The following is a 25,620-nucleotide window of genomic DNA, read 5'->3' on the forward strand; positions in this document are numbered from 1 at the left end:
ACCTTTTGAAAATTATGGTTGGCTGATATTATTCGGGACTATGATTTGTCAATTGGACTCCATGTTCCCACTAAGGAAAGGGTTTCCCGTTTTCACTAGAGGGTAGTGAAATCGTTAAAATAGTGGGAGTGTAATTCATAAAATTAAAATTCGTCATATTTTATGTCTTAGTAAATTAATTAAACAAATCACTGATTATTGTCTGTTTCCTTTTCAGTATTTCATTACGATGAATTCGCGAAATCCATTATACTCAATTCTCGAACAAAACAAATTGACTGGCACAAACTATACGGAATGGTTCCGTAAATTAAAAATTGTTCTAAACTCGGAGAAAATTTTCTACGTGTTAGAAAAGAATCCTCCAAAGGAAGCACCGGCTAATATAAGTCCAGAAGAATTGGCAAAAATTGATCAATGGTGGGACCGTGATATCAAGGATAAATGCTATATGCAAGCTTCAATGTCTGATGAACTCCAGAGGCGATTTGAGGATGCCGTGAATGCTGTTGACATACACGTGCACCTCAAGGAACTTTTTGGAGCTCAGTCAAGGTCGGAAAGGTATGCCACGATCAAAGAGCTCATGACATGCCGCATGCGAGATGGGACTTCGGTCCGTGAGCATGGGATACACATGATTGAGCTCATTGAAAAATTGGTAACACTCGATTTGACATTGGAGCATGAGCTAAACGCGGACTTATTACTTCTTTCACTTCCTTAGTCGTTTGACGGATTTGTGGTGAACTTCAATATGAACAAGATAGAGGCCACCCTTGAAGAGATGGTCAATATGCTTGTGTCTTATGAGGCCACATTAAAGAAGGATAAACCGGTACTCTTGGTTGGCTCCTCTTCTTACTCCAAGAAGGGGCCAAGTGGAAAGGGTAAGAAACGTTCTGCCCCGCCCAAGAAGATTGTACCAAATAAGTAGGGAAAGGCCAAGGTTTTAAATGTGAATAAAGATGATAACGTTTGCCACTACTACAAGAAACCCGGTCATTGGAAACGTAACTACAAGGAATACCTCGAACAATTGCGAACTGCAAAGGGTATGTTTTACATTGAAATAAATGTTTTGCTTAATACTTCTTCTTGGGTACTGGATACCGGATGTGGATCTCACATTTGCAATGATTTGTAGGTGATGACAAGAAGTCGTAAGCTAAGGATCGGTGAGACCCAGCTAAGGCTCGGGAATGGTTCTAGAGTCGAAGCCAAAGCTATAGGAGACATTTATTTAGTTTTGCAGAACAATTTTAAGTTATTTTTGAGAGATGTTTTATATGTTCCGGATTTGGTCAAAAACATTATATCTATTTCTATGCTTGATAGAGATGGTTTTTCTTGCAATTTTGTGAATGAGATTTGCAATATTTACAAGAATGAATGTTTGATTGGAAATGGACAACTTGAAAACTATCTATATAGCGTTCCAATTAATTATGTTGATAAACCGGTAACAACAATTAAAAGGAAAAACGATAGTCAAAACCCGGCAAACCTTTGGCATGCTAGGCTAGGTCATATTTCCTCAAGGAGGATGAACAAGCTAGTGGGAGAGGGCATGTTTGATATGTGTGATATTAACTCTCTACCTACTTCTGAGTCCTGCCTAAAGGGAAAAATGACTAAATCTCCTTTCAAAGGGAAACCTGAGCGTAGTCAAAATCTGTTGGATTTGATCCATACAGATGTCTGCGGTCCATTTAGGATTGGTACTAAATGTGGCAACACCTACTTCATTACCTTTACCGATGATCATTCTAGGTATGGGTATTTATATTTAATGAAATATAAGTCTGAAAAATTTGAAAGGTTCAAAGAATTCAAGGGTGAAGTAGAAACAAACTAGGTAAAAGTATTAAGGCACTTCGATCGGATCGAGGTGTAGAATACTTATGTACCGAGTTTTTGGACTATCTAAAAGAGAATGAGATTCAGTTAATTGTTGAAGTTAATTGTTTAAATTTCAGTTAAAGTTAGCCTTGCTTGACTTATTTGAATTAAATCCCTTGAACTGTTTAGTTAGTAATTTTTATCCAGGCAGCGACGACGGTGGGCTTTGGTGGTTTATTTTCAAGATTTTTAATTTTAAGATTTTAAGTTAGAGGTAAAAGAGGGGTTTTGGCCAAAAATGCAAATTTTGAATTTTTAGGGGTCAAAAAGCAATTTTATCATTTTCTTGGGTTATTTCCTAAATTTTCCATAAAATAGGATTTTATTAAATCCGGGTTAGTGGAATTTCATTTAAAATGTTGAGAGTTGAAATTTTAAATTTAGAAGTTTGAAAATAGCAAAAAGTTTGAGGTAAAAAGTTTTAATAGTACAAGTAGTACTTTTGCTAGTACAAGTGAAATTTTAAAACACTACACACAATACACTACACTTTTAATTTACACTATCATTAAAACATTTCAATTAAAATCAAGACACAAACCCTAACTCCCAAACCCTAGCCCTAGCCGCCCACTTCTCCCCTCTCCCTTGAAGAAGCCGTCCAACCCCGCCTGCCGCCACCTGCCGCCGTCCCAGCCACCGGAGAAGCTCCCCTAGGTGCTTAGCTTGGTGTTTGGTTGAAGTTCCACTCTCATCTCCTCTTCTTGTTCGAAATTTGTTGGTAGATTGGTGAAGGCAAGTGTAACTATTTCTTTGGGCTAACATTCAAGCAATATCTACCCCCACCCTTAAGACTTCTTGCAATAATTTTGAAAATGCATGATGTTGTGATGTTAGGGTTTCGAATTTGGGCATTTAAGGGGCTGATTTTGCTAAATGTGTTATGGGGTTGAGTTTATGTGATTTAATGTTGAGTATATGTGCAATGACATGGATTTATATGGATGTTCTTGCCAAAATTCGAATTTTCAGAATGTACAAGGACCTAAATTTCAAATTTTGCATGCGTAGGGGCTGAAATTTAATTGATGTTGAAGTATTTAATGGTCTTGCATTGGTCTTGATTGATTGTTCAACATTTTGGAGTTTTGATGGTTAATTCTTGATGTTCTTGATATGTGTTGTGAAAGTGTGGATTGAGTGTAGCCCAAGTGTTTGGGAAAAGTCCTAAGAGAGGTTATTTGAGGTGTTTGGGTGTTTGGTGTGGAGATAAGTTGAGGAAAGTGGGCTAAGTGTTTGAATTGTTGGAATTGGAGGTGTGTGAGGTGCAGGGCAGTACTGTTCACGGGGCAGGGCAGGGCTGGTCTGAGGTTTGGGCAGTGTTTGGTCTGAACCATAGTAAATTTCGTGTCGTTGTGGTCGCGTCGATATAAAATAGGCTCGATTCGGATAAGAATTGAGTGAGTTATGGATTTTTCAAAATTGGGTGTAAGTGCAGATTTTTCCTTTGAATAGGGGCTGTCCGATTTTTGTGTTTTGAAAATTTGCTCTTTTGATCTTTTGATGATACCACCTATTCCTTGGGATGATTTGGAGTGTTTGTTGAGTGTCGGTTCAAGCGGGACAGGTTTTGGATAAGGCATGACAAAGTTAAGGGCTTTTCGGTTTACTTGCTCGAGTTAAGTCAAGTTTGAGGATTTTGTTGGGTAAGTTGTCTTCTTTGGACTTAGGGGCAGCCACTCATCCACCTTAAACTCACATTTTCGAGTCGAGTCTCATGTCTTAAAGATTGCTTATTCGTGTGCATTTGACGTGTTCTTGACTTTAATAATGAAAAAGGAAGTTTACTTGTTTGCATGCCATTTAATGTATGAGTTGAGTCTTTCTAAATGAAAAGGGAAAAGAAAGCAAATATTTTTGAATGAAGTGATCTGTTTGTGACAAGAGGGGTGTTGCTAAGCCGGGGGATGCCTCGGTCTACTCACCAAGAGGTTATAGAGGTTAGGCAAGGAGCAAGAGACATCTTGTTTACCCTTGCCACAGAGGGGCAATGTGGGATCGGGAGGCATCTCGGTCTCCTTGCCATAGAGGGGTTAAGTTCGTCGGGAGAAATCTCGTCGTCTTGCCGGCATAGTGCACTGCAGCCATGATCATGATCGAAACAGAGGGTCACAAATCAGGAATCGGATTTCTAAGAGGAAAATGTAAAGAAAAGTTTAAAAGTTAAAGTTTCACAATTTTAGTTGACTCGTTTTGCATTGATGTCAGTCTTTCAGTTATGCATGAGTTGTTGGAAAACTGGCGAGTTCCCAGACCAATTACGATTGATACCCGGTGCAGCGGAAGTTTAAAAATTTTTCATGGAACGTTTCCATGGTATGGGTATCAACCGTTCATCGATTGAATTACGTGTGTGTAAAATTTAAATAACAATTAAATAAATTTTACCTCAAATCTCGCAACGAGATTAATGGACACCAACAGAACAATTCTGCTCTTGTTGTCTCTCCCTGGAACCGATGAACGCCTTCAATCAGGTCCACGAACAGAGGTTTAATCCCTCTGATAGATTGCACTAGAAAATCTATCAGAAGTTTTCTGCGAAGAGAATACACGAATTTGATTCGTTATTCCTTACTGCGATTCAAAATCACAGACCGGAATTTCTCAGACAGAGAGGGAGGGGGGGCGACGGCCAAGCTTGAGAGAGGGGCTAGGGTTTCGATTTTTTTTTCTCTCAAAATTATGAGCTATCGTGTGTAATTTCTGTACTGAAATAACTTATTTATAATGCAGGCCACTAACACCTTAGGGCCCATTAGTCATAAGCTGGGGCCCGACAAGCAAAGCCCACTCGTTCAGAAATTAATATAAAATTCATCGTGACTCCGATTGATGAAACGATTTCACCAATGTGCACAGAAACCATTTCTGCACGTTTTAAAGTCAAAATAAATTTTCCTGAATCCGAATTCAGTGGTTTCCAAAAATGTCCATCCCTATGTCATTTTAGGAAATCCTACTCCCTTACTCTTATTTAAGAAGTCCAACTCCTTAGTTCATTAAATTTAACTCTTTAAATTTAACTATCTCAACGGGGATTAAAACTCCATTACACTGTGTGACCCTCAATGGTTCAGGGATACAGCTAGCCGTGGGCTCACAACTCCTTGTGACTCGGAACAACACTTTCCGACTTGCCCAACGAATCATGGTAAAGCGCCTAGCAACATCGCCCCATGATTCCCTAGGTATCACTGATAGTGCCTACAAGAACCAGTAGATTTTGGTTAGCGTACAGTACGGTCCCTTCATCCAAATATCCCGATCGAATCAACAACCATTGGTATATCGAGAGTCGCTCAAGATTCGATAACTATGCAATGCATCTTGAAGATCAAATTAGTGACATCGCATGTGCTACTAAGAAACCATTTCTTAAATCACATCAAGTACTCTGGCCAGAGATTTGTCACACTAATATCTCCTCAGATCGCATAGGATATCCACACTCGCAAGTATGTGGTGAATCCTTGACAACAATGCATTGACTCCTATATGTGTCGTAACTGTACCCAATCTCGACACCCGATGACCCCCTCAGAGTCGGTAAACGAGTCAAAGCACAGTACTAGCATATAGAGTCTCCATGATGTTTCAAGTCGTAAGGACTAATGGTGTACAACCAAAACCGCGGACTTTATCCACTCGATAAGTGATAACCACTTGGAAAGTCCGGATAGGGTAGTTCGACTATTCATCCTATGAATATCCATTTGCATGCTTCGAACATCTCCATGTTCCCTACCAATGAAACGTGGTACTCCGCATCGCAAATGCTAGTCTCAAACTCGAGCGATCCTTATCCTTATTATCGGACGGCTCAATCGACTAGGAACGGTTTTAGAATATACAGTGACTATAAGATGTATTTCATGATAGACATCTCCATGTTCTACCACATCTTACATACACTATAGTATATTCAAGGTCTTTATCAAAACAACAATAGTATATCACAATATAACAATATGAAGTAATATAAAGTCATTGCCATAAAAGTGTAAATAATATTAAACAAAAGATTGTTTATACAAAGAGTCAACAAAGCCCATAGCCACACAGTTGGCTCACTGGGCACCCACTCTTACATGAGTCTAAGTTGAATGTTATGAAAGTTAAAGTTTATCATAGTGTGAGTTCATTAATGCATGATTTCTATATCTTTCTAGTTTCATGCATAGTACAGTTTAAGTTGAGTTTTTGCATCACGTATTTTAAACCCTTGTTATTATCCTAGTTATGCTTGTTGAGTCTTTAGACTCACTATGCTTGAATGTTTGCAGGTGAGGATTTTGTGGAGGAGACGGAGGGGCGTGATCTACTGGGATGAGGCCATCGGTAGTGCGAGGCCCAGTGACCGTTGCTTCCTTTTAGTTTATGTTTTTCCGCACAGTTATCGAATTTGTAATAATGAAGTATTATTTGAGATCTTGTAGTATTTATAGCCAGGATGTGCATTCCCTGTGCTACAGCTTATGTTTTGAAGTACGTTGTCCGCTTTTGCAAGTTTATGATTATCGTTGGAATTAATTTTAAATGCTTTAGTTTACTTTATGCTGTAACCGGGAGGTGGTTACTAGGATTGCATGTTTATGTTTAACGCACTTAAGTTTAGAAGTCAATTTTCTTTCCTTATTTAAATTGTTGTTTGAGTCTTGATGGCTTATTTGTTTTACAAATAGGTCATGGCAAAATTTTTAAAAATCCGTAATTTTCCTTTATTTTAATTATAGTCTAGTAGCGAGTAGTTAGGGTCGTTTCAGGACTCCTCCTATGAAACCTCAGCTGAATGGTGTTTCGGAGCGTCGCAATCGAACTTTGTTGGACATGGTTCGATCCATGATGAGCTTCACTGAGCTCCCACCTTCGTTTTGGGGCTACGCGCTTGAAACGGCGGTATTGTTGTTAAACAACGTCCACACTAAAGCAGTAGATAAAACACCATACGAGTTATGGAATGGAAAAGCTCCTAAGTATTCGTACTTGAGGATTTGGGGATGTCCTGCTTACGTGAAGCAGACAGTGGGAGATAAGTTGGATAGTCGATCCACCTTATGTTATTTTGTAGGGTATCCAAAGAATTCAATCGGATATTATTTCTATCATCTTGCTGAAACAAAAGTGTTTGTTTCAAGGAATGCCACCTTCTTGGAGAAGGAGTTCTTATTGGATAAGAAAGGCAAGATGATGGAACTCGAAGAAATTCGAGAAGAACCCGAGATACAAAATAACGATCCTACACCTCAAGAATCATCACAAGACATGCCTATTACTAGGAGATCCGAGAGGACTTCTAGGCCTCCTATGAGATATGGTCTTCTTCTTGAAGGGGATCAAAGTGAACCCGACATTGGATGTGATCCAAGAAACTTCAAGGAAGCAATTTCTGATGCGGATTCGAATTTATGGCTTGAAGCTATGCAATCGGAAATAGACTCGATGCATTCTAACCAAGTTTGGTCTTTAGTAGATCCTCCCGATGGAATTGTTCCAATTGGGTGCAAATGGATCTACAAGAGAAAGCTTGGGCCTGATGGAAAGGTATTGACCTACAAGGCACGATTGGTGGCAAAAGGTTATACTCAAAGACAAGGAAGTTGACTATGATGAAACCTTTTCACCAGTCGCAATGTTCAAGTTCATAAGAATCCTTATTGCCATAGCAGCATTGTATGACTATGAGATATGACAAATGGATGTAAAGACTACATTTCTTAATGGAAACATTAAGGAAATGATCTATATGATGCAGCCTGAGGGATACACATCCATGGGAAGCGAGCATAAGGTATGCAAGCTTCAGAGATCAATCTATGGTCTCAGACAAGAATCAAGAAGTTGGAACCAGAAATTTGATGAAACGATAAAGGATTTTGGTTTTATCAAGAACCCGGAGGAACCATGCGTGTACAAGAAAGTAGTTAAGAATGCGGTAACATTCTTAGTACTTTATGTTGATGACATCCTACTCATGGGGAATGATGAAGGGATTTTGCAGTCAACAAAGATATGGTTATCAAGTAGATTCTCGATGAAAGATTTAGGTGAGGCATCCTATATTCTAGGAATTCAGATCTATAGAGATAGATCTAAAAGAATGATAGGACTCACTCAATCAACCTACATCAACACCATATTGAAAAGGTTTTCAATGGATGGGTCCAAGAGAGGACATCTACCTATGTGTCATGGAGTTTCTCTATCCAAGTCTATGTGTCCCAAGACTGACGAAGAGATAGAGAAGATGACACACGTGCCATATGCGTCAGCCATTGGTAGTATCATGTATGGGATGATATCTACCGGACCGGATGTGGCCTATGCTCTGAGCGTCACGATCAGATATCAAGCCAATCCCGGTCAAATGCATTGGAAAGCCGTGAAGGATATTCTTAAGTACTTGCGAAGGACTAAGAATTTATTCATGATTTATGGAGGGAGAGAATTGAATTTGGAAGGCTATACCGACTCTAGCTTCCAATGTGACGTGGATGACTCGAAATCAACCTCTGGATTTGTATTCATGCTCAATGGCGGTGCTGTCTCTTGGAAGAGTTCCAAGCAGGACACCACAGTGGATTCCACCACTGAGGCATAATACATTGCAGCATCAGCTGCTGCTAAAGAGGCGGTTTGGATAAGGAAATTCATCCAAGAGTTGGGTGTAATTCCTGAAGCTGTTGGTCTAGTCCCGGTGTACTGTGACAACACGGGTGCCGTTGCTCAGGCAAAGGAACCAAGGTCTCATCAGAAGTCCAAACACGTACTGAGGAAATACCACATCATCCGGGAGATCCTGGAAAGAGGAGACATCAGTGTCAAGAGAGTGTCCTCTACAGACAATATCGCTGATCCGCTTACTAAGCCCTTGCTAGGACCATTGTTTGACAAACATCGCGAAGCAATGGGATTACGTAGTATGACTAGTTGGCTTTAGGGCAAGTGGGAGATTGAAAGAGTGGGTGCCCGGTTAGCCAACTTGTGGCTAAGGGCTTTTATGACTCTATGTAAAACAATCTTTTGTTTAATATAATTTACACTTTTATAATGTCATTGACTTTATCTTTCTTCATAATATTATATTATGATATACTATTGTTGTTTTGATAAAGACCATGAATATACTATAGTGTATGTAAGATGTGGTAGCACATGGGGATGGCTATCATGAAACACATCTTATAGTCACTGTATATTCTAAACTATTCCTAGTCAATTGAGCCGTCCGCAAATAAGGATAAGGATCGCTCGAGATTGAGACTAGCATTTGCGATGCCGAGTACCACGTTTCATTGGTATGGAACATAGAGATGTTCAAAGCATGCAAATGGATATTCATATGATGAATGATCGAACTACCCTATTCGAACTTTCCAAGTGGTTATCACTTATCGAGTGGGAAAAGTCCGCGGTTTTGGTTGTACACCATTAGTCCTTATTACTTGAAACATCATTGAGACTCTATATGCTAGTACTGTACTTTGACTCGTTTACCGACTCTATTGGGGTCATCAGGTGTCGGGATTGGGTACAGTTATGACACATATAGGAGTCGATGCTTTGTTGTCAAGGATTCACCACATACTTGCGAGTGTGGATATCCTATGCAATCTGAGGAGATATTAGTGTGAAGAATCTCTGGCCAGAGTAAATGATGTGTTTTAGGTTACTCGGTTTTCCTAGTAACACATGCGATGTCACTATTTGATCTCCAAGATGTAATGCATAATTATCGAATCTCGAACGACTCTCGATGCACCAATGGTTGTTGATTCGATCGGGATATATGGATGAAGGGACCATATTGTACGCTAACCAAAATCTACTGGTTCTTGCAGGCACTATCAGTGATACCTAGGGAATCATGTGGCGATGTTGCTAGACGCTCTTACCATGATTCGTTGGGCAAGTCGGAAATTGTTGTTTCGAGCCACAAGGAGTTGTGAGCCCACGGCTAGCTGTATCCCTGAACCATTGAGGATCACACAAGTAATGGATTACTAAACCCCGTTGAGATAGTTAAATTTAAAGAGTTAAATTTAATGAAAGAGAAGTTGGACTTCTTAACTAAAAGGGAGTGGAATTTCCTAAAATGACATAGGGATGGGCATTTTTGGAAATCACTGAATTCGGATTCAGAAAAATTATCTTGACTTTAAAAGGTGCAGAAATGGTTTCTGTGCACATTGGTGAAATCGGTTTATCAATCGGAGTCATGATGAATTTTATATTAATTTCTATAACAACGGGCTTGGCTTGTTAGGCTTAAGTTATGGATTGTGGACCCTAAGGAGTTAGAGTTCTAATACAATTAATATTAATCTAGTCTAGAAATTATCTATAAATACATATGTAGTGTTCGAAAATTGACACAATTAATTCTAGCAATTTTCGAAATCCACATAAAATAATTCAAGGGGATTTTCGAAAATCCTCTGTCCCTTATGAGAAAATTCGGTCTGTGATTTTTGTGAAAAATTACATTCCGAATTTACAGATCAAATCTGTTTATTCTCTACGATAAACTTCTGATTGATTTCTAGTGCAATCAATCAAAGCGTTTTTGTTTTCTGTTCGTGGACCTTATTCCGGAGATTGATCGTGAAGCCATCGGTTCCCGGGATATACAAGAAGAGCAGATTAAATTCTGTTGGTGTCCATAATCAAGCCGTTGCTTGAAGAGGTAAAATATTATTAATTGTGATTTTATTTTTACTTGCATAATTTAATCGTAAAGTTTTGATACCCATGATATGGAATCGTTCCATATCAAAAAATAAAAATTTTTAAACTTCCGCTGCACCGGGTATCAATTCTTAATTGATCTGAACACGTTTTCCAACAAAACCTACAGCTAATCTCGCTGTCCTCGCTAGTCGCTGGCCAATCCAAGCTCCTGGTGCACCACCCTGCACCTACACCTGCCTCGTCGGATGGGGTGTCAAGATACACAGAATAGACTGGACGTGAGCTCTAAGCTCAATACGAAAGCAATGATATAAATACAAATATGCGCACAAAAATGATTTAAAACTGAAGTGAAAACACTTGCTCATGGCGCCGAGAATATACAGTACCGGCTAGAGAGAGACTCCGCGGGGTACTCGTATACTCCATATCAGGGCTGAGCCAACCCCATCCTGACCCGAATCCAAAGTAGGATACAAGCCTCATGTGGAAGCTGTCATACCTGACTCGAGTCCAAAATGAGATCATTGTTCCCTATGGAGACAGTCAATGACTCACATCTCTCCGGATACAGTCACACGTAAAATCATGTATGTGCTAAGATGGTAAAATATGCTAAAACATGATAAAGCATATAGCACATACTCATGCAACATACATGCAAATATATCATGTCGGCTATCTCGGTCAGTACTTACGTACCTTACTACAGGAAGTCCTAGCAGTCCCACTCTAGGTTCCCAGCCTGTCATCAACTCTACAATGCAAATATCCATGCATCATTACTTAAGCTCTAAAAGCCTTAACTAAGCTATTGCATACTCCTAAATAATTTAAGGAGACCATAGTTATACCTGCGTCCGTTGTCAGCCCACTGATGGCGACTATCTCGCAACTAGGGCACACCCCTGCTGCAGCTCCACAGCCTTGAGCACTGCTCCACTACACGAGCACTACTCCGCTACTATGTCAGACACTGTCTGACTATGCTAGAATATTTTCCTTACTCCAACTCTAAAATAAGAGTACTCAAAGCCCTAAAATAGAGCCACGTGGGCGAAGGAGAGGATTTTGGAATTTGCACCAAATGAGGAGCTCGGACCTCATATTTATAGAACACATTCGGATCGTCCGAACTAGCCTTCGGAGCGTCCGAACTGCTTCGAGCCATCCGATCGTCTCATCGGATCATCCGATCTCCACCACGTGTCAATCCAATTGCATGCAACCATGCACCTGTCCGATACACTGTCCGGATGGTCCGATGCCACCCTTCGGGTCGTCCGAACTTACCTTGAATGACATCACCGATGACATAATATTTAGGACAGCTGGCTGGGTCATGGTTCGGATCGTCCGAACCCACTTCGGATTGTCCGAAGCCTTCAGAGCCTCCGAAGCCTAGCTCCGTCCATGTTCGGATCCTCCGAACCCATGTTCGGAGCGTTCTGAATCCATTTCTGGACTCCGTTAACCCTTTGGAATTTCCTTAATCATGTTTTACTTAATCTAAATATGATTACATGATTAATTATTCATTAATCATCAATTCTGGATACGGGTCACTACAAATATTAAGCATTCTCTAATACCAAAAAGTGTAGTGACCCTGCTTTGAATCACCTACAAACTAGTAGTCTTAAGCATGCAATAAGATTAATTAAAAATATTTAATTAACAGAGTAAAACTTGAAAAAACATATCCCATAATTTACATAAACCGACAAAACACAATCGGTACTAAACCTAAAATATATTGATAAAACCATATCGAAATATAGGCAATAAAAACTAAAAAATATTATTATACAACTATATCAAATCCAGTTGTATAATGTCCCCTTTGAAAGCTCTTGCCCTTTAGTCCTGCCTCGAATGTCCTGCTCTGTCCAACCTAGAACCTACCCCGTCGAATGGGGTGTCCAAGATAATTCCAAGGACGTGAGCGATTAAAGCCCAGTATGTAAATCTGAGTAAACATATAAATACGATGCATGCATATGTTGACTGGATATCGGGTAATCCATAAAATCATGCTCAGACCAAGGGCCTAAATGAGTGCCGGAACCTCTTCGATTGACCTTTGGGTACATCCACACTCGTCTAAAACACTGTAGTAGCTTGACGTATCAGTCCACGCTACACTACTAGCTCTAGACCATATACCGGTGTAGAGCTGAGCGGCCCTACTATCATGGCTATGTCAAAAGAAATAGGCTCAACGTGTATGTTCACATGATATCTGAATATAAAAATAGTAAAACATACATCATGCCACGTAAAAATGCAACATATAAACATGCATACTTGTTGGCTATCTCAGTCAATATTTATTTACCTTTTACGTGATAGTTCGACAGGACCTAGATTCCAAGCTTACAATAAAATATTTACTATATCACTACTCATGATCTACAAGCCTTAACTAAGCTAAAAGATAGTCCTATTTCTTAATAGGATTCCAGGAACATAACTTTGTTCGTCGTTAGCCCATTATGTGTTCAAAATTCTATATCAAAGCTTCGAAACAAGCCCCAATAGCTAAACAAAACCAAGCAACTGCTGAACGGTAGCCAACGACGACAACAGGCAGCGACGGTTTGGCGGCAGGGCAGCGGCAGCGTTCGGAAATGGGTTCATCGGAGTCGCAAGCAAAAACATGAAAATGGGTTTCAACTGATATCTCTCGTTGAGGGCTTTCCAACGGTATAATTACTTTCGAGTTTTAGCTACCGGCGGAGTTACGGTGGTTTGAAGTTACAATGAAAGAGAAAGAATTTTTTTACGGTGATGGCGTGATGAAAATGATGTGACGGTGGAGAGAGAGAGAGAGAAAGAGAGTGAGAAGCGGGCGACGTGACACACACACACACACACACACACACATATATATATATATATATATATATATAAATATATATCACGATCTAATCTGTGTACACGTTTTTAATTGTGTGTAATCGTTTATTTATTCGGGGTTAAAACTTGACCCAATATAAATTATTTCAACTTCTGTGTGCTATAAAAATCACATATGTATTTTTACATCGTTTATAAATCGATATTTATTAATACATATTTTAACACACAATTCAATTATTTTTATTTTTATTTTATCCCTTGATCATGTATTTAGAAACCCTTAATCATGATTAACATTTATAAACTTAAAACATGGTACACGTTACTACACTTGTCCCATAGAATGGAGTGTCCAAGACAAGACCAGAGATTTGAGCGACTAATGCCCATTACGTAAATATGAGTATACAAAACTTAATATGATTCATGCAGCGTGAGATGACTAGGGTGACTATTCAACTACCAAGTCTTGCTCAAACTAGACGCCAATGAGTATGTAGCACCATCTGGGAATCCGACCACTGGGTAGCTCACACATTTGTCTAGATCACCGTAGTATCAATCTCCACTTCATGCGGTTACTCGCAATGTCAAACGGTAAAATCAGGTGTAGGGATGAGCGACCCTACAAGAAAGGCTATCTTGAAGGAGATTTGACTCAACGTGTATGTGCACATGAAAAATGTATTTAAAGCAGTAAAACATGTATCAAGGCACATAAATACAACACATAATCATGCATACTCATCTAGAAATCTCAGTCAGTACTTATGTTGTAACGCCCCGTTTTTATCTTAATTGATGTTATTTTAGATAAACAGTGATTTCAGAATTCAAGAGCCAACTTTTTAGAGAACAGGGTCTAATTTGCAATTTTCGGAATTTTTAGGGACTGAAATGCAAATATGGGATTTGTTATATTATCTACTTTGACTTAGTATTTTTTAATCATCTCATCTTCTTCTCCAAACCGTGTTCCATCCATTGAAGCGACCGAAAGCTTTTCCCCAAGCTTTGTGATTTCGATTCTAGCTCAATCCGTCCGTTAGAATTGATTTCTGACTTGATATCTACGATCACAACGACGAGTGCTCCGTTTGGAAGTAAGTTTATCTTAATTCTGAGAAGTTTGAATTTATCGATGTTTTCAGAATTTGTTTATATTCGGAGAGGATGATTATGAGTCAGCAGTGATCATATATCTAAGACGGTTCGAAGATCTAACGACGATCGGAATTGTTATTATTTTCTTGTCATTTTCGAAAATCTTGATTTTGAGATGTGTTGATATTGTGTTGGGTTTGATGTTTGAGGATTGGAATGAGTTTTTTGAGTTGTTGTTTTGCTGTCTGCATTTTTGGTTTGGTCAGTTTACAGCCGTTATGCCATCAGTTTGAGTTTTGGATATCGTTTCGATGTTTTGAGTTATACCGAGCTTAGTATGAGTTTTGATATAGATTTTGATCGCTATGACTTCTTCTGATAGATTGATTTGAAGTATTTGGAGTTGCGAGCCTTGCAGCTTGGATCAGTTTGAAAGAGTTGAGCAGGTATAGTATCGATGTTCTTCTTTATCGATTGATTTAACTTGACTTGGATATTGATCGAAGAATAGTTGTTTTCAGATTGAAGTTTTGGAACGTCAAAAAAGAGGTATAAGATGACTTTGGAATGGAATAGGACGATTAACTCGAATCCGGATTGATTCGAGTGTCCTAGAAGAAATCACATACTGCATGTTTTGGCTGCTTATTTGATTATATGATTGAATTTATATTGAGTGCATGAGATTAAATATGCATTCATATTGAGCCTTGATTTATTAAATTTGAATTAGACGATCTAGGGATTGTGGTTGAGTGGCTTGGTAGGTGATTTACTACCTTGTCGAGTAGCTCACTGTAATGCCCTGGAGTCTAGAGGATTAAAACATGCCACGTCCATCTCGAGAGGGGAGTTGGTGTGATCGTTAGATGTTTTAACCTCGGGATCCCAAACCAAAGAAAGAAGGAAAGAAAGAAAGAAAGAATAGAAGAATTGCATTCGATTATCTGAGTCTGATAATCCCGAAGTTTTAAAGATATGCATATCATTTTAATTCAGTTCTTGATTGGATTAATTGATTATTTGAGGAATGGGTTCATATTATGATTTGATATGTTTACTTGATACCATGTTAGTCTCTTTCAGTATTCTCACCGGATTATCCGGTTGTTGTCTTTGTTTGTATGTGTACTTGGCAACAGGTGGGGCAGGAGCGAGTCAGAAGAGGCATGGTTAGCTTCGAGGGAAAGATGTAGAAGTGATACTCGGTCTAGAAGTCGATTCCAGAATGTCAATCTAGTTTATGTTAGAACATGTTTAGTTATCGAACATCATCGTTATATTTTTGTTGCATGTTCTCGACTTTGGTTTGGTTGTTGAACTCCAGAACTCCTGTTTTAAATGGAGGAATCAAGTTTGTAACGCATGTTTATGTTTCGGAGTATTGTATGGCTTGATGTTCTTGTTTTTGGTGATTCTAGCACCGGAGCAGCCAGGGAGGCGCGCCCGCGCACCTGCGCCCTTTTTCGGGCAGGGCGTCATGCGCGGCCGCGCCTCGAAAGGGCGCGGCCGCGGATGAGCCAGGATGCCGTGTGCGCCCGCGCCTGATGAGGCGCGACCGCGCGGGCCCTTTTATTAAAAAAAAATGTTTTGGCTTTTAATGCTTGCTTATTTTTTTAATTACTCCTTTAATTGATGTTTAGAACCGAGGTCTCACATTAAGTGGTATCAGAGCGATAAGTTCCTGGAATTTGTTCTAGAAGTGAGCGGGATAGATCGAGTCCGCTTGACCCTAATTCCTCGCATGTGATTGATTAATTCTATGATTACAGAATATGCGAGCATGCTTTATTGATTGAAAATTTGTTTGAATTTCGTGACTTGATGATTCAAATTAATAAAGCATGACTTGATTGAAATATGAACTGTATTCATGCATTGATCTGAGTTCCATCTATCGAATTGGGAAGATGATCAGAGGTTCGTGACACGGAAATGGTGAGATGTGTATTGAATTATCTGTGTTCTAACCCTTGTCAATTTAGATGGGTACTCGAAGAAGGCTAGACATGAATACTCCACCGATTATTCCTACGACAGAAACTCCTCCGGTTATGACTCCTCCAGTGGTACAAATGGATGACACGATCACGCCTATGGAAGCCTTACTGAAGAGGTTCCAATCTTTTAGGCCGCCGTATTTGAATGGGAAGGAAAATCCGGTCGATTGCGAGAGTTGGTTGGAAGATATTGATCAGCTCTTTGAGTCGCTTGACTACTCGGATGACTGCACAACGAGACTGGTAATTCATCAACTTCAGGGAGTGGCAAAGAGTTGGTGGATGACTGTCAAAAGAGCCAAAGAGAATAATGGTACGGCAATTACTTGGGCACTTTTTAGAGCACAGTTCTATAAGAGATTCTTTCTAGTTTCCTATCAAAAGGGTAAAGGTGCCGAGTTTACAAATTTGAGGCAAGGTAGTATGAGTATCGAGGACTATGTTGCAAAGTTTGACAGTTTAGTGAGGTTCGCTCCGCATATTGCCGACAATGAGGAGGCAAAAGCAGACCAGTTCATTAACGGTTTGCACCCTGACATCTTTATTCTGGTGAATACTGGGAGGCCAGATAACTTTTCTGATGCGATGGATCAGGCAAAGGGAGTAGAAGCGGGACTGATGAGGAAGAAGGGAATCAGTACCAGCCTCAACAGCAACAACAGAGGCAGTATCAGAATCAACCGCCGATGAATGAGGGTAGTAGCAGTGGTGGTAGCAAGAAGAACTATTTCCGTCCCAAAGGGAAACAGTTCAAGAAGTCAGGAAGCACTTCTTCGAGCTCGAGTGGCTCGAGACAGTTCATTTCTGGACAGGGTTCAGGTTGTAGTAACCCGCATTTCTAATTAGTGATTAATGAGTAATTAATCACGTGATCATGTTTAGATTAAGTAAAACATGATTAGGTAAGTTCCTGTTGGGATAACGGACTTCAGAAATGGATTCAGAGCACTCGAATTAGTTGAATTGGTTCAGCAGGATCGGACGGTCCGATGAGGAGTTCGGACGATCCGAAGTGGATCGGAGGCTCTGATCGAGATCGGACGCTCCGTCGGCAAGATCGGAAGCTCCGATCTTGGCCAGGGCACACGTCATCGCTTACGTCAGCAAGGTGACATCATGGCTGACGTAATATTGAGCGATCGGATGCTTCGAAGGTGCAATTGGAGGTTCCGATCGAGTTTGGATGATCCAAACCGGGTTCGGAGGCTCCGACATTGCCTATAAATAGAGGGTCCGAGAATTAATTTTCTCGCACCAATTTCCTCTCTTCTCTCTGATTCCTAAGCCTCCTAATTCAGATCTAGGGAGATCTAGGCGTCCTACAGGGAATCCCAAAGTGGCTTAGTGATCTAGACGTCGTCGCGGAGCTACGGCCTAGTTTTGAGGCTATCGTCAGCAAAGGGCTAACGACGGACGCAGGTATAGCTTTGGCATCCTAAAAATATTTAGGAGTATGCAATAGCTTAGTTAAGGCTTTTAGAGCTTAATTGTTGATGCCTGGATATTTGCATTGTAGTAGCAGTAGACTGGACTTGTAGGCTTGAACTCTAGGTCAGTGGAGCTAGGTTTGACCAGCAGTGTTAGAGGTACGTAAGTACTGACCGAGATAGCCGGCATGATATATTTTGTAGTGACCCTTACCTGGATCACCTACTAAACAGAACTTAGGCATGCAATTAACTTAATTAAATAGATATCAGAATAAAACTGCGGAAACCATAAATAATATACAATCCCAAGTAAAGGAATCTGTAATTTATCCAAATAATATACAACCAAATCGAATAGCTGTATAAACCCAAAAAACAGTAATAAAACCTAGACGAAGCTTCAGCTGGCCAACCACCGACTAGCCCCTCCTGGATCCACCCTCCTCGTCCAATCGCAAACCTGCCCCATGGAATAGGGTGTCCAGAAACACAGAGTACGAGACGTGAGCATAAAACGCTCAGTACGAGAGTATGAGTATACATGCATGCATAGTGAACTCCCTATAGACTCGAGGTCAAGGATCAGATAACAAAGACAGACCGGGCCCTGGTATGTAGCACGCTGTACCGTCGCTTCAGGAGGTGGCTCCCATACCGAGATAACCGTGGATACGCCGAACCCAAATCGATGGTAGTCCATCCACTAACAGGATAGGGTACAACCCTACTAACAGACATCTCGAAAGAGATACATCAAGATGCAAATGAATGCAGCATAATATCATGGCATATAAATCATGCAGTCACATAATACATGCATACTCAGTCAGGATATCTCGAACAGTACTTCCGTACCTCAAAACAGTGCAAGCTCTACCAACTCTAGGTCCACGCCTATAGTCTGCTCTACACTGCCAAATGATACTACTATCATTAAAGTGCTCTAAAAGCCTTAACTAAGCTATTGCATACTCCTAAATATTTATAGGAAGCAAAAGCTATATCTTCATCCGTCGTTAGCCCTTTGATGTCGATGCCTCCAGAACTTGGGCACAACTCCGCTACGACTACCGAACGCCTCGCCGACCGCCGGGTCAAGCCTAGGAAGGCTAGAACAACTCGAATAGACTAGAAAGGAGAGGGAAACACTCGTAATTGGCAATTGGAAATGAAGCCTCGGCCCTCTATTTATAGACAACGATCGGAACTTCTGATCCTTGATCGGAACGTCCGAACCTCGATCGGAATGTCCGATCCTACCATCGAAGCTTCCGAAGATCCTGATCTGCCACGTGTCAAAATATCACTTGTTGACATCGGATAGGGGTGATCGGAGCTTCCGATCCAACCACACGTCATGCCTGACGTAATATCATCGATGATTCCGATCGCTCATCGGAGCTTCCGATCCTATTCGGAGCTTCCGATCGTGCCTTCGGAGCTTCCGATCCGTCCGATACCCAATTTATTTAATTAGCATTAATCCTTTGATTACTCAATTAGGGTACGGGCTACTACATTCTCCCTCACTTAAGATATTTCGTCCTCGAAATCAGATCTTAAGTACCGAATGAAATACAAAAATCAGAAATATTCTTTATTCAAATCAAAAATTTACAGAGTTTGCAACTATTTAGAATGAAATCAAAACAACTCAGGATGGTCTTTACGCATCCTGTCCTCAAGCTCCCAAGTAGCTTCCTCAGTGCCTCGGCGCTGCCACTGAACTAAAACCAAAGGAATGACTTTTTCCGTAAAACCTTATCCTTATAATCCAGGATATGAAGAGGTTTCTCAACATAAGTCAAATCTTTGTTTACCTGAACCTCAGACCGCTGCAGAATATGAGATTCATCCGCCACATACCGTCGCAACAGAGATACGTGGAACACATCGTGAATACTGGATAGATGCGGTGGCAAAGCTAGTCGATAAGCCAAATCGCCAATGCTCTCCAAGATCTGAAACGGACCAATAAATCTGGGAGACAACTTGCCCTTAAGGCCAAATCTGAGAATCTTGCGGAAAGGTGACACTCTCAGAAACAGTTTCTCCCCGACCTCGAACTGCAAGGGCCTACGCTTGACATTAGCATAGCTGGCCTGATGATCCTGTGCAGTCTTAATCCGTTTCTTGATCTGATCAACAATGTCTATCGCCTGCTGGATAAACTCCGGTCCCTCAGCCTGTCTCTCCCCCACTTCTTCCCAGAAGAGTGGAGTACGACAACGTCGCCCATAAAACGCCTCAAAAGGTGCCATCCAAATACTAGTGTGATAGCTGTTGTTGTAAGCGAACTCGATCAACGACAAATGATCCTGCCAGGCTGAACCAAAATCCATGACGCACGCTCTAAGCATATCCTCTAATGTACGGATAGTGCGCTCTGACTGACCATCAGTCTCCGGATGATAGGCAGTACTCAAACTGAGAGTAGTACCCATCGCACGCTGAACACTCCCCCAAAATCTAGAAGTGAACCTGGGGTCCCGATCGCTGACAATGCTCACAGGCACTCCATGAAGTCGAACGATCTCCTGAATGTACATCCGTGCCATACGATCCACAGAGTACTCTCGGCTATAGGCAATGAAATGCGCTGACTTGGTGAGTCGGTCCACCACAACCCAGATAGCATCACAGTTCCTCGGGGATACCGGCAAATGGGTCACAAAGTCCATTGTGATAAACTCCCATTTCCATTCAGGAATAGGTAGACTGTGAAGCAATCCTCCAGGTCGTCGGTGCTCTGCCTTAACCTGTTGATACACCAAACATCTCGAAACAAACTGATAAACACTGCGTTTCATTACCTTCCACCAGAAACGAGTACATAGATCCTTTTACATCTTGTTGCTCCCAGGATGAATACTCAACTTAGTGCGATGTGCCTGAGACAAAATCTCCTCTCGCAACTCATCATCATGCGGAATCACAAGCCTACCAGACAAACACAGAAAGCCATCTGACTGATAATGAAATCCAGACGAGATACCCTCGTTAGCTAGACGAGCTAAACGCTAGGTCTTCGAATCAGACATCTGAGCATCTCGGATCCGCGAATACAAGGCTGGCTCAGATAATATCGCAAACATCTGGATACTCTGCATACCTTTCTTATGCTTGAAGGTATAACCTGAAGTACAACAGTCACTGATCGCACTAGATATCGAACAAGTCTGAAGTGTGGATAGTCGCACCTTGCGACTCAAGGCATCAGCGGTGAGATTAGCAGCTCCCGGATGGTACTTAATCTCGCAATCATAGTCCTTAAGCAAGTCCATCCAACGTCTCTGCCTCATGTTCAACTCCGCCTAAGTGAACAAATACTTGAGACTCTTATGGTTGGTGAAGATCTCAAATTTCTCGCCATACAGATAATGACGTCAGATCTTCAAAGCGAACACAATGGCTGCCAATTCCAAACATGGACTGGGTAGTTGTCCTCGTGAAGCTTTAGCTGTCTAGAAGCGTATGCGATCACATGCCCATTCTGAGTCAGGACACAACCTAACCCATGAAGAGAAGCATCCGTGTAAACTACATACCCTCCAGATCCTGACGGTAATCCTAACACCGGCGCAGAAGTCAACCGCCGTCGAAGCTCACAGAAATTCTCCTCACACTCAGAGGACCACTCGAAATCCACACCCTTGCGGGTAAGCTGTGTCAAAGGTCGAGCTAACTGAGAGAAGTTCATAATGAAGCGATGATAATACCCTGCTAGACCCAGAAAACTACGGATCTCAGCAACTGTCGTCGGACGCGACCAATTAAGTACCGCTTCAATCTTGCTTGGATCAATAGAAATCCCCTCCCTGGATATGATATGGCCAAGAAAGACCACTCTATCCATCCAGAACTCACACTTGCTCAGCTTGGCGTACAACTGCTCATCTCAAAAAGTCTGTAGTACCAACCGCAAGTGAGAAACATGCTCTTCCGTATTATGTGAATACACTAAGATGTCATCAATGAAGACCACGACAAATTTGTCCAAATACTCCCTGAAGACACGGTTCATCAAATCCATGAATATAGCCGGCGCATTAGTCAAACTAAATGACATCACTAGAAACTCGTAATGCCCATAGCGAGTACGAAATGCAATCTTGGCTACGTCCTGATCACAGACTCTCAACTGATGATACCCAGATCTCAAGTCAATCTTGGAGTAAACTGACGTGCCCTGCAGCTGATCGAACAAGTCATCAATATGAGGCAACGGATACTTGTTCTTCACAGTGACTCTATTCAGCTGCCGATAGTCAATGCACAGCCGCATCGACCCATCCTTCTTCTTCACGAAGAGAACAGGAGCTCCCAAGGAAATACACTAGGACGAATGTACCCCTTGTCCAAAAGATCCTGTAGCTGATTCTTCAACTCACGCATCTCTGACGGAGCCAGACGATACGGTGCTCTAGAAATAGGCGAAGTTCCCGGCATCAACTCTATGCCAAACTCGACTTCCCTAGCAGGAGGAAAACCTGGAATCTCATCAGGAAATACATCTGGAAATTCATCCACAACAGGAATGCTCTCTATCCCAATACTCTCAGCGGACAAATCAACTGCATAGATAAGGTAGCCTTCCCCGCCAGACTCTAGAGCTCGACAGGCTCTCAAAGCTGATACCAAAGGCATCGGAGGTCGCGCTCCCTCACCATAGAAAAACCAGCTCTCACTCCCCTCCGGATGAAAGCGTACTAATCTCTGATAGCAGTCCACTGAAGCTCGATAGGTAGTCAACATATCTATTCCCAGAATGCAATCAAAGTCGTCCATCGCCAAAACCATGAGATTCCTTAACAGAATGTTCCCTTCGAACTCTAAAGGGCAACCCATCACTAGACGCTTAGCCAAAGCAGATTGGCCCGTCGGAGTAGACATCACTACGTCTAGTGCAATGCATGGTAACTTATGCCTCTTAACAAAACGTGCAGAAATGAATGAATGAGATGCACCAGTGTCAATAAGTACAAGAGCAGGTATACCATAAAGCAGAAATGTACCTACGATGACTTTCTCATTCTCCTCCACTGCCTGATCATGTCTCAGGGCAAACACCTGTCCAGAAGCTCGTGGCCTCAAATGAGAACTCCCAGCAGACTGTCCCTGCAACCTCTGCTGTACGGTGGCCTAAGAACCAGATCCTGAACCAGATCCAGAACCGCCTCCCCCAGATAGTGGACAATCTCTCCGGATATGACCAGTCTCTCCATAACGGAAACAAGCTCCAGAAGCTCTACGGCACTTGTCGGATGGATGGTTCTTCCCACAGTGATCACACTTGTCCTTCTTACCATAACGGACAACACCTCCAGAACCAGAGGAAGAAGAAGATCCAGACTTCTTGAAAGTTTGGGCACGGGGACCCAAAGAACTAGCAGGCCTCGACTGAGGGAAAGACCTGTTCCGCCGAATGCTGTCCTCCGCCTGGTGACAACGGCTCACCAAACCCTCGTAGGACATGTTGTCACCAACCGCCACATGGTCATGGATCTCAGGGTTAAGGCCCTGAAGGAACCGATTATACTTCATCTCTGAGCTATCAGCAATCTCGGGGCAATAGGATAGCAGATCAAAGAACCTCTGCTGATACTCATCGATAGACATGGCTCCCTGCCGCAGACTCAGTAGCTCGCCTGCCTTTGACTGACGGAGTGCCGGAGGAAAATACCGTTTTTGGAAAGCTGTGCGGAACTCGGCCCAGGTGGCCACTCCTCTTGCCGCAACAAAAGGTGCAGAAGTAAACCTCCACCACCTGCGCGCACGCCCATCCAGAAGATAGCCAAGGGTCTCCACCTTCTGCTCCTCGGTGCATTGGAAAGTCTGGAAAGTCGTCTCCATGCGGTCTAACCAGTTCTCCGCATCCTCCGGAGACTCACCTTCAACTAAGGGCTTAGGACCCATAGCTAAGAATCGACGCACAGTGAAACGCTCGTCGTCATGATGACGATGACGCCGTTCTCGACGAGGCTCCCGGTCGGCATCACCCCAACGCCCACCAACACTGCCATGAGAACTCCGGTCGTCACGATTTGCCATCTGAAAGAGTGGGTGCCCAGTGAGCCAACTTGTGGCTATGGGCTTTGATGACTCTTTGTACAAACAATCTTTTGTTTAATGTAATTTACACTTTTATTAATGGCAATGACTTTATCTTTCTTCATATTGTTATATTATGATATACTATTGTTGTTTTGATAAAGACCTTGAATATACTATAGTGTATGTAAGATGTGGTTGAACATGGGGATGTCTATCATGAAATACATCTTATAGTCACTGTATATTCTAAACTGTTCCTAGTCGATTGAGCCGTCCGATAATAAGGATAAGGATCGCTTGAGTTTGAGACTAGCTTTGCGATGCGGAGTACCACGTTTCATTGGTAGGGAACATGGAGATGTTCGAAGCATGCAAATGGATATTCATAGGATGAATAATCGAACTACCCTATCCGGACTTTCCAAGTGGTTATCACTTATCGAGTGGATAAAGTCCGCGGTTTTGGTTGTACACCATTAGTCCTTACTACTTGAAACATCATGGAGACTCTATATGCTAGTACTGTACTTTGACTCGTTTACCGACTCTATGGGGGTCATCAGGTGTCGGGATTGGGTACAGTTACAACACATATAGGAGTCAATGCATTGTTGTCAAGGATTCACCACATACTTGCGAGTGTGGATATCCTATGCGATCTGAGGAGATATTAGTGTGACGAATCTCTGGACAGAGTACTTGATGTGATTTAAGAAATGGTTTCTTAGTAGCACATGCGATGTCACTAATTTGATCTTCAAGATGTATTGCATAGTTATCGAATCTTGAGCGACTCTCGATATACCAATGGTTGTTGATTCGATCGGGATATATGGATGAAGGGACCGTACTGTACGCTAACCAAAATCTACTGGTTCTTGTAGGCACTATCAGTGATACCTAGGGAATCATGGGGCGATGTTGCTAGGCGCTTTACCATGATTCGTTGGGCAAGTCGGAAATCGTTGTTCCGAGTCACAAGGAGTTGTGAGCCCACGGCTAGCTGTATCCCTGAACCATTGAGGGTCACACAGTGTAATGGAGTTTTAATCCACGTTGAGATAGTTAAATTTAAAGAGTTAAATTTAATGAATAAAGAAGTTGGACTTCTTAAATAAGAGTAAGGGAGTAGGATTTCCTAAAATGACATAGGGATGTACATTTTTGGAAACCACTGAATTCGGATTCAGGAAAATTTATCTTGACTTTAAAATGTGCAGAAATGGTTTCTGTGCACATTGGTAAAATCGGTTTATCAATCGGAGTCACGATGAATTTTATAACATGCGGGCTTTGCTTGTCGGGCCTCAACTTATGACTAATGGGCCCTAAGGTGTTAGTGGCCTGCATTATAAATAAGTTATTGCAGTACAGAAATTACACACAGTTGGTCATAATTTTGAGAGACAGTTTTCGAAAAAAACCCTAGCTCTCTCTAGAAATTCGGCCGCCCCTCCCTCTCTCTGTCAGAGATTTTCCGGTCTGTGATTTTGAATTGCAGACAGGATTAGCGAATCAAATTCGTTATTCTCTTCGCAGAAAACTTCTGATAGATTTTCTAGTGCAATCTATCAGAG

Source organism: Henckelia pumila, chromosome 1 (assembly GCF_033568475.1).
Source record: "Henckelia pumila isolate YLH828 chromosome 1, ASM3356847v2, whole genome shotgun sequence".
Taxonomy (NCBI): Eukaryota; Viridiplantae; Streptophyta; class Magnoliopsida; order Lamiales; family Gesneriaceae; genus Henckelia; species Henckelia pumila.